Here is a 7245-nt window from a genome sequence, read left to right as displayed (position 1 = left end):
GAGAAAGATTGAGGAGCTCCAAGCACAATTGGCTAACCAATTCCATCCACCATCATATGGAGGCCAATGAAGGAATCCGCCACTCCAAGACCAAAGGAAGGAAGATATTTGAAGAAAGAAAAAACAATGATTGAATGATGTCTGTTTGAGATATGTACCACTAAAACATTAGGTGTCCTAAGCGTGGGGTTCCGACAAACATTTCTTTATTTTTCAAGCAACTTACCTCTATATGTAGGAAATGGGAAGAACCAAAGAGCAAGCCAAGAAAAGGAATTATGAGGAAACAAGCACTAGCCGAACAAGAGCTAGAGCACAACAACCACCTCCACCACCACAAGTTTATCATAATGCAAGAGGAACAAGGGTCCTCCGAGGCTTAACTCATGAACAACTGGCGCTTGTGGATGTGTATAGGTCAAAGAATTTAATTGGAAGGAAATACTTTGATCTGAGTGTGCTAAAAGAATTCTGTTGAGAAGACAGGGTAAATCGGTTGCTAAGACACCCGCAATGGAGCAAAGTATTCGAATGGATAGGGCCGACATATTCCCCAGTTACCTATGGGTTTCTTGCTTCCTTTAACATAAAGAAAGAGCCAAACAATGCCAGGAAACCCATTTCTTATGTGCTTTTTGGGAAGAGATATAATCACTCGGTTGATGACCTAGCTTAGATAGTTGGGTTACATACCCGTGATGAGAAGAGCATGCCTTACTTCCGGAGGTACCATGTGGAGTTTGATTCCGATAGAGATGCAGACCCATATTACGAATGATGCGGAGTATAATTCTAGCAACTTGAAGGCAAGAAACATCCGAATGAATCATCTCAAGGCAATCGTACTTAATTTAGCAATCAACTTGTCGGGAATGAAAACAAATTTGAACAAGGCATACCGGCAAGATTTGTTTTACATGTGGAGTATGGAAAAGGAAGCGGATATCTACATGGGAGTCCAAGTGAAGAAGTGGCTTGCCTCTCAAAATAAGCCAAATGTTCAATCCGTTTTTATACGACCGTTGGTAACGTAGTTATTACTAGGATTAGGGCTTGGTGCGGATCTTACTGGTGAGAAACTTGAAGCCGAGATGAAAGCATTTACCGTCCAAGACTTCTTTGCTATGAACCTTAAGTTGGGAGGTGCTAATTAGTGAAAACGAAGACGAAGAAGAGGAAGAAAATGATGAAGGAAATAAAGAGCAAGAACAACAAGGTAGAGTGGGCGTCCAACATGGTGGACCCGTGATGATGGATTGGGAATCTACAAGAGCCTTTCATATGCAATTGCACCAAGAACAAATGGCGTTTCTACAAGCCCAAAGCAAAAGGCAAGATGAGGAATTGCACGGATAATAGAAGCGGTGGAGCACAACACGAAAAAGATTGAGGAGCTCCAAGCACAATTGGCTAACCAATTCCATCCACCATCATTTGGAGGCCAATGAAGGAATCCGCCACTCTAAGACCAAAGGAAGGAAGATATTTGGAGAAAGAAAAAACATTGATTGAATGATGTTTGTTTGAGATGTGTACCACTAAAACATTAGGTGTCCTATGCGTGGGGTTCCGACTTACATTTCTTTATTTTTCATGCAACTTACCTCTATATGTAGGAAATGGGAAGAACCAAAGAGCAATGCAAGAAAAGGAATTATGAGGAAGCAAACACTAGCCGAACAAGAGCTAGAGCACAACCACCACCTCCACCACCAAAAGTTGATCATAATGCAAGAGGAACTAGGGACCTCCGAGGCTTAACTCATGAACAACTGGTGCTTGTGGATGTGTATAAGTCAAAGAATTTAATTGGAAGGAATACTTTGATCCGAGTGTGCTAAGAGAATTCGGTTGCGAAGACAGGGCAATTGAGCAAAGTATTCGAATGGATAGGGCCGACATATACCCCAGTTACCTATGCAATTGCACCAAGAACAAATGGAGTTTCTACAAGGCAAGATGAGGAATTGCACGGATAAGAGAAGCGGTGGAGCACAACACGAGAAAGATTGAGGAGCTCCAAGTGATAAGCACCATGAATGATAATTAAAAAGGGTCTAAAATGGATTAGAAGTGTAACGTTTTGCCATCCGATCATAACAATTGCATGCATTTTAGCTTAGATGTGACCAAAATTTTGTTACATCAATCATAGGAAAAGTTTTTAGATATTTTACAGGTTGGAGAGGGATTTGAGGCTAAAATAGAGCAAAAGACAAACGAAGCCGCAATGCAATATCGTCCCACGCAGCCTCACACGTGTGTGGCTGGGCGTGGAATCTTTCTAGTAACCATCTACACCCACCACCACGCGTGGTGGCATGCGTGGTCGGGCCAAGAGCCATTTTGGGAAATTTGTATCCTTTTGTCACCTATATAAATCTCTTTTGCCCTAAACCTAAAGGAGGGTGTGACACCCCAACTTTTCACAAGCCGAGATAGCTAAACTTTAACGCAAAAGCTGCCTATCTCAACTATCAAACATACATAGCGGAAGCAATTTATAACCTAAAGGGGTATCATGCCACATCTAGGTAAGAAAAGCTCGCCCTAGATGCACAGGCTAACCAAAAACTGAACCAACTCTATAGATATAAATCCTGAAAACATATCCATCATAACAAAAATCTAAACAAGAGTATATGAAATCTCAACAATGGCACACAGGCCCAAACATAAAGTCTAAAACAACATAACTATGTCTAAGCTGCCTCATAAGGGTAAGCTCTAACGCGCTCTCGCTTAGACTTATTTCATACCTGGAAAACATACGAGAAACCATTAGCAAAAAAGGAAATATAGATATATAATAAGTTGTAAATAGGTTTACACACCCATATAGAATATATACACCAACGAATTGTTCAATATGTAAAATCGGATACTCAAATACAACATGCTGAATAAAGGATAAATCAAGACTCCTCAACAATATCAATATTCAATTGAATTGCACAAGACAACAAGATATCAACAGAATCAAGGATTCAATAGAGTACTCATAAGAAACGACCAACAAGAATATATATCCAAGAATAATCAACAGCCAACGAGATATGATATAACTCAAGAATCAAGTAAGAGACCAAACAGACCTCAACCTAAGGATAAGTACTAACCCTTACCCTCCAACCAACACCAACCCTCAAACCAAACATCAAACCCAAACTCAGTTCACGGACGCATATAATGCCCGAAGCATAAAGGCAAATGGTGCCCGAAATACACAAAGGCAAATCGTGCCCAAATACATAGAGGCAAATAGTCCTCAACTACACAAATGGCAAATAGTGCCCATATACACAAATGGCAAATAGTGCCCATATACACAATGGCAAATAAAGCCCCAAAATACACAAGGATACTCAAAGATCCACCCTCCACATCCAACCTCAACCTCAGCCCAAGAACCACAACTCAGAGTGTTCATCTCAGATTATGAACACAAACCAACTCCCAGATAATATAATCAAGGATTCAACAAAGCAAGAGATTCAAAAGATGGACCAAGAGATATGAATAAATACTCCAAAGACATGGTAAAATACTCAACAAAATACTCCAACAAAGTTCAGAACAAAAGGGGGAAACAACCAAACAAACAGACCACAGAACAGATCACTGGAACCAGAACTCCCAGCAGCCTGATGGAACAACCCAGCGGAACTCCGCCCTCCGCCACTCTCCTCCGCAAGGAGGGAGCGGACCTCCTCAGCGGAACCCTCTCTTCCGTCATCCCTCACCGTGAACCACTTACGGAAGATTCCAGCGGGACACATTATACCGCTGGGGTACTCCGCAAGGGCAACCCAAACCCCAGATCACAGACTCAGACAGAATACGCAATGTTCAGATTAGAATACAAAAACAGGAATTATATTGCTCAGATTACAACTTCCAGAAGCCAAATAAACAAGGAATCCATGCCAATAAATATCCATAAACATCAATAAGTAAAGGATCATGAACACAAGTTCATAATCCATCAAAGATGACTTCACAGACAACAACAAATAGGCTAACAGCAAGGAAATCATCAGGATTCCAATACACCAAATAATATCATAGATTGAGAGTGTGAAAATAGATTTTGGTGGACATAGTGGTTACCTCTTGAAGCACACTTCACCCAAGAACTCTCAAACCTCCTCACAAAGCTTCACCTCCACCTTGATCATCTTTTTTCCCAAAAGATCCCCAAAAGAACAACATAAGAACTTGTATAAAGATTATGAAAATAACATGATGCAAGGTATATTCCTAGAGATAGACACTTACCCAAGCCTTAACAATCCTAAAAGAGCAATCTTGACTTGAATCTTGAAGATGAAAGTGTAGGATTCACTTTAGGGTTCTCTAGACGTGAAAGGAGTAGGATGGATTATTCTTGCAGGAAATGAAAAGGAAATAGGGTTGCAGGGAAAGATCATTACATATATTATATATGTATCAACTAGGGTAAGACATAAAATAATGGGCCCTTATAAAATGGGTCACACATTATTCATTATACTACTAGTTTGTAAGGAGTTAATCTTCCAAGAATAAACATATATGTAGATTGGGCCATTATATAAATACTCTTACTTATAAGAATTGTAAGGATCCAAATTAGAATAAATTCCTTACAAGAATTAAATCAAGAATTGGACTTTTGAATAAAATAATAAATTCCGGGTTCAAGGAATATATATATATATATATATATATATATATATATATATATATCAATTGGAAAGACTAAGCCCAATTAAACCAAACAAATCGCCCTGTGGAATTAATTACCGGTCTCAAGGCTCGAACGGATTTACGGGGTATTACACTCTACCCCCCTTAAAAGGAGCTTCGTCCCCGAAGCTCGTAGCTCACGGGAACTTAGAACGGAATGGTTCAAGGAAACAAGGAATCGATCGAAGCTTAAGGAAAAAGGATTGCTCAACCAACCTATCCTCAAGAACATACTACACTACTACTCTTAAACTTCTAACTTACCCAACCCATGCACAGCATGCAAGAACTAAACTAACTACTTACCTAGGTCAAATAAAGCCGGGTAGCGTCTCCTCATCTCGTCCTCCATCTCCCAGGTGGCCTCCTCGACTCCATGGTTGGACCAACACACCTTCACCAGCTTGACTGCCTTGCGTCGAGTCTCTCGGGTATTGGTATCTAGAATATTCACTGGCTTCTCTTCGTAAGATAGCGTCTCGTCTAGCTCCAGGATTTCTGGTGCAATCACGTGAGAAGCGTCATGCACGTACTTCTTCAGTTGGGAAACATGGAATACGTCGTGCACTCGGTCCAACTCTGCTGGCAAGGCCAAACGATAAGCCACCAGCCCAACCCTCTCTAAGATCTCATAAGGACCAATGAATCGAGGGCTTAACTTCCCTTTCTTCCCAAATCTCATCACTCCTCTAGATGGTGAAATCTTCAGCCACACTTTCTCCCCTTCTTGGAACTCCGCTGGTCTCCTTCCCAAGTCAGCATAAGATTTCTAGCAATCTTGAGCAGCCTTCATCCTTCTTTGAATTAGCTTGACTTTCTCCGTGGCTTCTTGTAAATACTGTGGTCCCAAAGTTACCGGGTTTACCAAGTCTTCCCAACATAACGGGCTTCTGCACTTCTGGCCGTAGAGCGCCTCGTAGGGGGCCATCTGAATACTGGAATGGTAGCTGTTGTTGTAGGAAAATTCAATCAGGTCGAGGTGCTCCTCCCAAGATCCTTGCAAATCCAGCATGCAAGCCCGTAACATATCTTCCAATGTTTGAATGGTCCGCTCCGTCTGCCCATCGGTGGCTGGATGGAAAGCAGTGCTCATCTTCAATCTAGTACCCAAGGCTGCTTGTAGTGACTTCCAGAATTGTGACAAGAATCTTGAGTCCCGATCCGATACGATGTCGCGGGGTACTCCATGGTATTTCACCACTTGGTTGATATAAGCCTTAGCCAACTGATCCATAGTCCAAGTCTCTTTCATCGCGATAAATCGGGCTGTCTTGGTGAGGCGATCCACAATCACCCAAACCTTGTCTTTCCCGGTCTTGGTCAAAGGCAATCCACCCACGAAATCCATTGAGATGGAATCCCACTTCCCTTCAGGTATTTTTAGGGGTCGCAGCATTCCTTTAGTCTTACATCTTTCTGCCTTAACCTTTTGACAATTCAAACATCGGCTCACGAAGTCGGCTATCTCCTTTTTCATATTAGGCCACCAGAACAGCTTCTTCATGTCTTTATATAACTTATCACCACCAGGGTGTACTAAATACGGGGTATGATGGCTTTCTTCCAATATTTGTCTCTTCAGCTCCCTGCAAGAGGCTAGCACGCACCAACGTCCTTAATAACGCAAACTGCCATCGGAATGTAGCTCAAAAGGTCCTTTCCTGCCATCGACCAGTCTGGCTCTCAATTTACTCAACCGGGTATCGCCAATCTGACTCTTCTGGATCTCGTCAAGCCATGCGGGTAGAATCTGCATGTTAAAGAGTCGAATCTCCTCATCCCTCTGTCACTCTTCTACCACTGCGATGTTCATCCTTTGGAATTCCTTGCGCAGGTCGTCCGCGAGCACCCACGTGGCATTAAGAGAATGTTTAGTCTTTCTACTCAGTGCATCTGCCACTACATTTGCCTTTCTTTCGTGGTATTGAATGATTAGATCATAGTCTTTAATGAGTTCCAGCCAACGCCTTAGTCGCATGTTCAACTCTTTTTGCGTGAAGATATTATGGTCGGTATAAATCTTGTATTGCACCCCATAGAGATAGTGTCTCCAAATCTTTAATGCAAAGACTACGGCAGCTAATTCCAAGTCATGCGTAGGGTAGTTCTCTTCATGGCTTTTAAGCTGTCGGGACGCATAGGCCACCACCCTGCCCTGCTGCATCAACACACATCCTAAGCCTTTCTTCGACGCATCGCTGAACACCTCGAACCCCTCGATTCCAGAGGGTAGGGTTAAGACCGCGGTAGATGTCAGTCTTTTCTTCAACTCTTGAAAAGCTTCAGCGTAGTCGCTATCCCACTGAAAGGATGTAGTCTTCTTCATAAGTTGCGTTATGGGCTGCGCGATCTTGGAGAAATCCGGGACGAACCTCCTGTAATACCCTGCCAATCCCAAAAAGCTTTGAACTTCAGATGCGGTCGTCGGTACAGGCCATTCCATCACTGCTTGAATCTTTGCGGGATCTACCGAGATTCCCTCCCTGGCAATTACATGGCCCAAGAATGCTACACTGG

This window comes from Ipomoea triloba, chromosome 15 (assembly GCF_003576645.1).
Source record: "Ipomoea triloba cultivar NCNSP0323 chromosome 15, ASM357664v1".
NCBI classification, from domain to species: Eukaryota; Viridiplantae; Streptophyta; class Magnoliopsida; order Solanales; family Convolvulaceae; genus Ipomoea; species Ipomoea triloba.
This window is presented reverse-complemented; position numbering follows the sequence as displayed.